At 37.4% G+C, this 10660-nt stretch overlaps 1 pseudogene across 1 annotated transcript; it reads right to left on the reverse strand.

The window, feature by feature from the left end:
* Positions 1 to 8604: 8604 nt before the first annotated feature.
* On the reverse strand, positions 8605 to 9430 carry LOC149836822 (putative calcium-binding protein CML16 pseudogene; annotated as a pseudogene). The gene has a single exon (XR_016432064.1). The product of XR_016432064.1 is annotated as a putative calcium-binding protein CML16 pseudogene (transcript).
* Between the last annotated feature and the right edge of the window lie 1230 nt (positions 9431 to 10660).

Here is a 10660-nt window from a genome sequence, read left to right on the forward strand (position 1 = left end):
TATCCAAAACATGTTTTTAGGTAAAATAAGTAATGATAAGCGCACATCTATAGGTTCAGATTAAGCAAAAATATTTGCAACTGTGGTTTTTTGAAGTGGTTGGGATGGTTAGGAGGATAAACTGGTTAGGACTTACCAATTGCTACACACACAAATATACATAACAGACTATATTTTTGCAGATTCTGTAGATATGAAGTTAATAGACTGGAAAGTGTAAACCATGTCAAATATATATAATTAACTAATAATTAATAATCAACAGACATATAATTAACATTGAATAATTTTCATTCCCACATGTTTATTAGAAAATCACATATATATATATGTATGTATATACTTGAATATATATATACTCTTCGTAATACAAGAGTATGTATATGTATATAAATATGTACCTAAAGTATATACGTATGTGATATTTTTTGTAATATGTATTTTTTATTTTCCCTATTTTTTTGTCTTTTTCTCTTTTGAATCATAGAGTCAACAGTCAAATGTTGACTAGTTACCCCAACGGCTATTACTTTCCTTTGTAATCTATAAATAAGGGAATGTTGTCCCCATTGTAATCTAGCTTTTTAAGTGAGTTTCTCTCTCAATAATATTCAACATCCTTGTGCCTTAGTGCACTTTTTGATATTTGTGCCTTAGAGCATTTTGTGTTATTCTTGCCTTAGCGCATTTGATGAGTGAATGTTCTCATCAAGTTTTTTATAAATTTGATTATTTGTGAGGTTCTTCACATGGTATCAGAGCTTGGTTTATAATCACTCTTAAAGGCTGCCTCATAAAGCGTGCATTGGCGGGCTGCCTCGTGAAGCGTATTAGCAATCCTTCCTTGGTTGTGGTTCTCTTCTTTTCTTTGTTCATCATGGGCGAATTCTACAAGCAACTTCAACTTTATCCCACCATTTAACCTTGATGAAAGCAATTATATCATTTGGGTGAGATATTTTGAGACATTCATAAAAGGTCAAGGTTTGTGGGGATACGTGAGAGGTACTATTCTTGAACAACAACAACAACAACTACGCCTTCATCCCAAAACAATTGGGGTCGGCGATATGAACCAAAAAAAAAAATCATTTTGGGTCTTCCACATGAATCCTTCTCCTCCAATCATTTCTATCCAATGCCATGTCCTCGGTGAGGTTCAAAGCATTCATATCCTTTCCTATCATCTCCATCCTTGTCTTTCTAGGCCTACCCCGACCTCTTTTGACTAATATATTTTTTCATTTCTCCATCCTTCTAACTGGAGCATCATTAGGCCTTCGTTGAATATGTCCAAACCACCATAAACGATTCTCTCTCATCTTATTTTCAATGGGTGCAACGCCTACCTTCTTACGTATCTCCTCGTTTCGAATCTTATCTTTTATTGTATTTTCACACATCCATCTAAGCATACGCATCTCAACTACTCATTTTTTGAATATGATGTCTCTTGGCAGCCCAACATTCCGTACCATATAGTAAAGCGGACTTAATAGTCATCCTATAAAACTTTTCCTTCAACCGCAATGGCATTCTACGATCGCACAACACTCCAGTTGCACTTTTCCATTTCATCCACCCAACCTTTATCCTATGATTTACATCTCCATTAATTTCTCCATACTTTTGAATGATAGATCCCAAATATTTGAAACAATCATCCACCTGTTTGCTTACTAAACTGACATTCCATATATTCTATCTTACTCTTACTCAACTTAAAACCTCTTGCTTCCAATGTCTGTCTCCATAATTCTAACTTAGCATTAACCCCAGCTCTAGACTCATCAATCGAAACAATATCATCAGAAAACAACATACACCACGGCACATTTTCTTGAATTGATCTTGTAAGCTCATCTATCACTATAGCAAATAGGAAAGGGCTTAAAGCAGATCTTTGATGTAACCCAACCGTTATAGGAAAATTGGTTGTCACCCCTCCACAAGTGCAGACATCCATCACTATAGCAAATAGAAAAGGTACTATTCTTGAACCCACTTCTAAAATTACAATATGTGAAAATGGTGTCGAAACAAGTCTCGAAGAAAAGGACAAAACAATGAAAGAATATTACATAAAATTAGATGAATGAGACATGAAAAATTTCAAGATTCTTTCATGGATGCTAAGTGGAGTTGAGACAAAATTTGCCTTAAATCTTTTGTGTTACAAAAAGGCAAATGAAGCATGAAAATATCTTAGAGGTAGGTTTACCCAAAAAAGATATGACTCATAAGTACTATCTCCAAGAAAATGCTAGAAATATTAAACAAGGAGATAAGAATGTAAGAGATTATTTTATGGAGTTATCATCCATTTGGACTCAACTTGCTCAATTTGAACCCAAATGGGAAGGTAAGTGTATTGAGATGCGAAGAGTTCAAGTTGAAGAAGATAGACTCTTTGCTTTTCTTTATGGATTGAGACCCGAGTTTGAACAAACTGGGGCTTCTTTGCTATCATCCTCATTGTCTCTTCCTATTTATAAGATTCTCACTAAACTTAGTGAAAAAGAGACTAGGCTAAACATAAGTAAGAATGATAGTGTGCTTGCTAATTCTAGCAATGGTCAAGAGGAGGATTGCGCATTTGCCGCATCCAAACTGGAAAATTATATCAAGCCATATAGACCTCCTCATTTTAATAAGAATGGAGGAGAATTAAAAATATTTTGATATAACTGTTGTGAGCCCGACCATATTAGGCCTCAATGTCCTAGATTAAAAAATGACTATAGACCTCAAGAAAAATGAGTAGTTGTGGCCCCGTCGAAACAAGACGAGGATACTCTGAATCTCAAAGATCTCACCAAATCATTATCCCAATTGACGGAGGCATTGCAACCATTGCTTAAAGGATCTACCTCAGGAGCGACAATTGCATCTTCTTCTACTCCTGGTATATGCTCTTGGCTTCTTGATTTAGGAGCTTTATTTCATATAACTCCACACAAGTCTATTTCATCTGAGTGTCAATCTAACTTAAAAGCATCCTTTGTTTCCACTGGCGATGGTACTTCCTTGAAAATAGAGGGTGTTGGAATTTAAAAAAATGATTTCACAAAACACAAGTTTTATATTTCAAAAGTTAGACTTATATCAAAACTTCACCTTAATCTACTTTCCGTTTCTCAAATCTCGGATCATGGATGTGATGTCATATTCTCATCAAATAAATGTTGGGTGCATGATCGCCAGTTCGAAAAATTGATTGGGGAATGTTCTAGGCAAGACGATCTTTATTATATGAATTTTCTTTGTATTCTAAAGAAATTATTTTGTAATATTTGCCCAAACAAAAGATATAAAAAATTAGCATCAAAGACTTGGGCATTCAAATATAAGGAAATTGAATTTTGTATATATTACTAAGGATCTTTGCAAAGATAATTTTGAATGTACAAAATGTTTACTTGGGAAAATGACATCCTTGACTTATACACAAATAACTTTTAATTCTTCAGTGCCTTTTGAGTTGGTTCATTCGGATGTGTGAGGTCCTGCTCCAGTAGTTTCTAAAGGAGGATTCTCCTATTATGTTGTGTTTGTCGCTGATTTCACTAGATATTGATGGATTTATTTTCTTAAGTTTAAGTCTGGTGTATTTTCAACCTTCAAAACTTTTCATAACATGATTAAAAATCAATTTGAAAGTAAGATTAAAATCCTCAGAACTGACTCTAGGGGAGAATATTTGTCAAATGAGTTTAAACGATTTTTAGAAAATGAATGAATTTTGCATCAAAGACCGTGCTCTAGAACTTCACAACAAAACGAGATTTCAGAGAGAAAACATAGACATATTATGGAAACTACAAGGACACTATTTATTGCTAAGAATGTTCATAAAAAATTTTGGGCTGAAGTTGCATTAACCTCAGTATATCTCATAAATAGGATGCTTTCAAAAACTTTGTCCAATGAAATTTCTTTTGAAAATTTATTAAAATACCAACCTAACTATCAAAGAGTGAGAATCTTTGGCTGCAAATGTTATGTTTTAAATGATAAAGGTGATAAACTATCTTCTAAGGCCTTTTCTCATGTGTTCATTGGTTATTCTGAAACACAAAGAGTTTAAACGTTATGATATAAAAAATGATAAACTCCTTATCTCAAGGAATGTTAACTTTGTTGAAAATGAAAGTAGATTTGAAGGAAATATGTCTCAAGACATAAATTCTGACTACTCAAAACTATTGTCTAATGATGAAGATACTTATGTAGAACCCTCTATTGAGAATAGAACAACAGTTGAACCGATAGTATACACTCGAAGAAATAGAAACATATCCGGTGAAAGTGTAAATTAAGGTAACCATGAAGCATTAGAAATTCCCTCTGAACAAATCATTATTCGTAGATCTGAACGAACCTCAAGGATCCCAAATAGATTTGTTTCTTATGACTCATTTTCTCCTAAACATAGAGCATGTCTTATAGCTATTCATTCATATTTTGAACCCTCATATTACAATGAACCAAAAAATTTACCTGAATGAGTAAAAGCTATTCATATAGAATTAGATGCTCTTGAAGGAGCCAACACTTGAGAAATTCTAGATCTACCCATCAGAAAAAAAACCATAGGTTGTAGATGGGTTTTCAAAGTCAAGAAAAAAAAATGATGGATCCTTGGAAAGACATAATGTCAGGTTAGTTGCCAAAGGTTATTCTCAAGAATACAAAGTAAATTATGAAGAAACCTTTGCTCTTGTTGTCAGGATGACCACTATTCGAATTTTTGTAGTTATTACAGCTATTAAAATTTTTAATATATTTCAAATTGATGTTAAAAATGTCGTTTTTAAATGAGAATCTCAATGAGAAAGTATACATGGATGTTCCACCAGAATTGATAGTCCCTTCAGGTAAAGTGCTTAAATTAAAAAAGGCATTGTATGGTCTCAAACAAACACCTAAAGTTTGGTTTGTCACTTTCAACAATGTTATTACAAGATATGGTTTTAAACCATGTTTTACTGACACAACTTTATTTATCAAGAACTCTTTTGCAGATTTTATAATTTTACTTTTATATGTTGATGACATGTTGATTACAAGTAGTGACAAAGAAGGAATCAAGAAAGAAAAACAATTTTTGATTTTTTTTTTTTGAAATGATTGATATTGGGTTCCTATAATACTTTCTTGGTATAGAAGTACCATATTCTAACAAAGGGTATATATTGTCACAAACAAAATTTGCTTTAGATATCATTAACAGGTCAGGATTACTAGATGACAAAGTTGTTGACACTGTAGAGATTGTCGGAATGAAGATGCGAGCTGATGATGAAGTTCCTTTGGACAATCCAACTCCTCTCCTATAGCTCATGGGATCTCTCATGTATTTAAGTATTACAAGTCCAGACATAGCTCATGTTGTACATATAGCTAGTCAGTTTCAACATGCTCCAACATCAGATCATATGGGTGCAATCATGAGAATTATCAAATACATCAGAGGCACAATAAATAAGAAAGTTTTTCTATCTTCTTCTTCCTCATTAGATCTTATTGCATACTCAGATGCTGATTGGGGAGGGGATTCAAATAATAAGCGTTCAACAACTGGCTTTTGCGTGGTTTTAGGTGAATCATTGATTTCATGAAAGTGCAAGAAACAACAAAAGGTGTCACTATCATCTACCGAGGCTGAATATAGAGCAACGACGACTATTATCATGAAAATCGTGTGGCTCAAACAACTAATTTCTGATTTGGGAGTTCATCTTCAGAATCCTACAAGATTGTGTTGTGACAACAAGAGCTTTATATGCATAGCTCGAAATCATACGTTTCATGAAAGAAGTAAGTATATAGAGATGGACTGCCACTTCGTTCGTGAAGAATACTTAAAGAAGACTATTGATCTTTCCTATGTGACATCAGAATATCAACTTATTGATTTCTTCACCAAGGCACTGTGCTCACCAAGATTCAACTTTTTACTTGACAAACTTTCGGTGATTACGCCATAAGTTTGAGGGAGACTGTTAGAAAATCACGTATATATGCGTATATACTTGAATATATATATGTATATAAATATGTATTTAAAGCATATACGTATGCGATATTTTTTGTAATATGTACTTTTTATTTTCCCTATTTTTTGTCTTTTTCTCTTTTGAATCAAAGTCAATAGTCAAATGTTGACTGGTTGACCAGCCGTTGGGCTGTTCCCAATGGCTATTACTCCCCTTTGAAATCTATAAATAAGGGACTGTTGTCGCCATTGTAATCTATCTTTTTAAGTGAGTTTCTCTCTCAATAATATTCAGCATTCTTGTGCCTTAGTGCACTTTTTGATATTTGTGCCTTAGAGTTTGTGTTATTCTTGCCTTAGCGCATTTGATGAGTAAATGTTCTTGTCAAGTTTTTTATACTTTATTATTTGTAAGGTTCTTCACAATGTTGGCTCCACGTTGGCTGAATAGTAAAAGAGATGCTGTTACCGAGAGTACCCTGTACGAGTACCCTGTTCTTGTGTTGATACAGGCACGATGGCCTGGTAGAGGCACCCACATTACGTAGTCTTTATCTTCTCTTTTTTATCATATTTTCTACCAATGTCAGAGACAAGAAATTAAAGGGTGTTTAATATATGAAAAAAAAACTGTGTTTATAGTGCTATTGGGAAGATCCACTGGGTTCAGTTGTAGCTGATGTCCCACAGACTTGTAACTCAGATGACTGGGTGGCAAATCTATAGCCGCTCCAGCCAACCCTGATTAGGTCTCGTGCATTTTTATTGTTGGTTAGCAGTACTGCCCCATGCATAAGATTCTGACTTCTGACTCCTGACTCTTTTTATACTAATGGGCAGGCGGGACTAAAGACAGATTTTTTGAAGGCCGATGCATTTGCATCTTGGGAGATCAAATTTGTATAAAGAGCACTATATAATCTTTTGTTTTAGTTTTTGTACTTCAGCTGATGTGGGCCCATATGACTTCTTTCTAACCCTGTTAGAGATGAGATAGTGTAATTGGTGATTATTGCTTGATCTTGCCTTATCTAATCCTAACTAGATTTGATTGATGGGTAAATTTCCTACTCTGGCTAACTAGTTCAAATTAAGTACCTTGTGCTGCTGCTGCTTCTGCTGATGGTTTGCTTACCATGCACTCTAAATGATAAATAGTTCATTAATTGTTCAATAAGGGTGTATTTTGAGAGCCTAAGAACTAAGATACGAGGATTTGATGTGAGAATGGGGCTCATGCCCAGGCCCTATCTCGGATCCTCACTTTTTAAGGATGCACTTCGGACCAGCGATCGTCCATTCTGAAATTCGATCTCTCGGATCTGAGAACCGAGCATATTCAATATGGCCTGTTTTAATCACTTGATAAACTCTAAAAACTTGGTAGTAAATCGCTTCTTTGGCAAAACTTGTGTGTGTGTGTGTTGATCATGATCGTGAAACATCAGGTATTGTCCATGTACATAGCATAACCCTTGTAGAAATGTACATTTATTATTGGTATTGTTAATTTGTGAAAGTGGCAAGTTCAATGAAGTTGCGATGCTTCCTGAGATTAAATCCAAGAATCAAGATGGACCTTGTGTACAAAATAAGCAGCATTTGGGAATAAGAGACGAGGGCAAATAGTTTTATTTTACATGTGGCAGTTTATAGCTAAGGGCTTGCTTCGCAAATAAAGTTGGCAATCATGCAGCGACTTTTCTTTGTTGAAATACCAGATGTCAAGGAATAATTTAAACATTAATCTTTCGTCGGATTTTTGTAATTAAGAAGCAATTTTCTAAAATTGATGCATTGTTCAAACTTATTTAAATTGCCACCGACCAGTACATGCACGATGATAAGAAAAGTGTGTTGAAAATGTAGTGTACAGCACAAGGTCATAAGCACGATATAATCAATCACCTGCATATATATGCATTCATGAATTTCTTCTATTACTAATATTCTTGGAGTTAAGCCCCACCCCATGGGGCCATGGCTGAGGCAAAACTTGTTTGGGAGCCCATGTTTGGAAATGAAGACGCGGGATACAAGTTGAGTTGTCAACTACATCTTCGTGAGAATGTAATTGAAACGGAGAGATGGGAGACCATCCTAAATCCAGGCTCCCAAAGAGCAGTGGGAGTAGGAGGTTCAGTGAATCACCATCTCCCCCCTCTCAAATCTGGCTCCCAAACAAAGGCTTAAGCAGTTGGTCATGACATGTAGTTTTAACAGCGTTTCACCAAGTCAAATATTCCATTTTTGCATAACATTTGTCAATTCTTGGCGATGGATCTCAAATCCATGGCTGAGATTCATGGGGAGAGGGCCCAGCCAAACATACATTGAATCTCTCTGTCTCTCTCTCTCTTCATTACACTTATGATTGGGTTTTAGATCAGTTACAAATCAGAGGATCGGAGATCTCGTTTTGAGATCACCTATAAGGCAATCAAAATGTTTTTTCTGATAGTACCCTAAAGTATTTGAAAGATGGTAACGGTGTATTCTGATTATCAACTCCAATCATCTTCTCCCACCCTTCTATTCTATTGAACTGCCAAAAAGTACTTGAGAGAGAGAGAGAGAGAGAGAGAGAGCACCTGCTTTACTTGTGATGAAACCAAACGAACAACCAGTTTTATTTACAAAAAAACCCACATACATTTTGAACACTTTTGGCACTGAAACAAAGAGGTGATTGAACCCCCCCCGAAAGTACCACTAAAAAATCATGAGAATGCAACTGCCCAAAAAAGTACAGGAAGTTCCTCCAAACCATTTCATTTTGACGACATGAGTGCTGATGCACTGAGCTCAGATCATCAGATGCCCTCTTTTTGTTAGGCAATCAGATCATCATGCAATGATATGATCATCAGACCCATTGAATCGATCGGTAGATCTTCACTGTCCAGATAAACGGTCCCCACAAAAATCCATCTTTTTTCGGTTTGAGTTCAGGGTTGGGAATAGGCGAGGGCGGAGGACTTGGCCATCACGGACGCGAACTCGGGGAAGCTGATGACACCGTCGCCGTCGGAGTCGGCCTCCCGGATCATCTCGGTGAGCTCCCGCAGGGTGAGCGCGTGGCCCATCTTGGCCATCGACCGAGCCAGCTCGGCAGCGGTGATGTAGCCGTTGCCGTCCTGGTCGAAGGCCCTGAAGAGTCGGAGCAACTCGTCCTGCCTGCCTAGCTCGGGCGCGATGGCGTCGACCAGCTCCTGGAACTCGACGAAACCGTTGCCGTTGGCGTCAATGTGGGTAAGCAGGCGGTGGACCTGATCGCCGGAGGCTTCGAGCCCCAGCGACCGGAGGAAGGCCGCCAGTTCCAGCTGGGTCAGGCTGCCGTCAGAGTCCATGTCGAACCTGGCGAAGATCTCCTTCAGCTGGTTCACATGCTCCACCTTCACCACGCACCCCATCTCTCTCTCTCGTTGGACTTGGTCCGGTTCAGAAGAAGGGTGGTGGCATTAAATATAGGAGGAGGAGGTTGGTAGGAGGAGGAGGTTGGTAGGAGGAGGAAGACTGTTTCTTCGTGGATGGTGCTGAAGCCCGCAAGTCGGTTTCTTGAATATTCAAAAAGGAGGGGAGTGGATAGACTCTAGAGACTAGCCTTCCGCTTGCTTTGTGGGGCTGCTGTTGCGAGTCCCAAGTAAAACTTTTTTTTTAACAGTCCCATCAAGAGAGAGAAGAGAAAACTGGTGAACAAAAACTGAAAATAGGAAATGGTTGTTAGTTGTTACCCCAAGGAACTGTCAGCCTCTAGTGCTTATCTTAAGTAGGGATGTAAACGCCTTGGATTCGGGTTGGACAGTGACCAATATCGATCCGATTAATTTGTCTTGCTAGAGAGAGGGAGGGAGGATGGATGGCCGGGAGGAATATTGGCTAAAACTCAACCTGGTCATACTCTAGTATAACCTAGAAGGTATGAGCTTCATCTGATCCTACTGATGCATTCAACATGATTTATTTATTAAGATCACACTTTGGATCTAGTAATTTGAACGTAAAGAATGATTTTATTTTAATCGTGAAGTGGTGCAATGTGATCTATTGATTTTTGAAGCTCTTAGAAAATTTGCGGAGCAGGTTATATGTTCTCCCCCGAAGAGGGCAGTTAGCTACATCTTGTGTTTGGGGGGTCCTAATGAGCATGACGTATTTAAGCATGTGTGTCTCGTATCCCCATGTTTGTCAGCATTAATTAGCATTGGAGTTTGATATGATTGCAAAGACTTAAGTACCCTCTCCTCCATTGGTACCAAAAAAAATGATGATTCTATAAAAGGAGTGGTTGTAAAGACTTAAGTGCCCCGAAGATGATTATTTAAGACCTAGTCTCTGCACTGCAGGATTATCCGAGAAAGAAATCTCTCATGGAGGAGGCCATGAACATCAACCCTCTCACTCTCTCTCTCCCTTCTCTTTCTGCTTATGTGCACATCCAGTAGAAGATCCTACATTTCTCCATTAAGCACCGACTGACCTGCACATTGATTGTTGTAGAGCCTGATGCAGAGTTTTTACCCTTACAGGAGGAGGGTTTGAGGGCTCCTCCCAACGTGGGTAGCATCGTTCAACTTGATGAGTTGTGGAGTCTGATGCAGAATTTTTACCCTTACAGGATGAGGGTTTGGGGGCTCCTCTCAGCGTGGGTAGCATCGTTCA

This window comes from Nuphar pumila, chromosome 5 (assembly GCF_984573655.1).
Source record: "Nuphar pumila chromosome 5, dmNupPumi1.hap1.1, whole genome shotgun sequence".
NCBI classification, from domain to species: domain Eukaryota; kingdom Viridiplantae; phylum Streptophyta; class Magnoliopsida; order Nymphaeales; family Nymphaeaceae; genus Nuphar; species Nuphar pumila.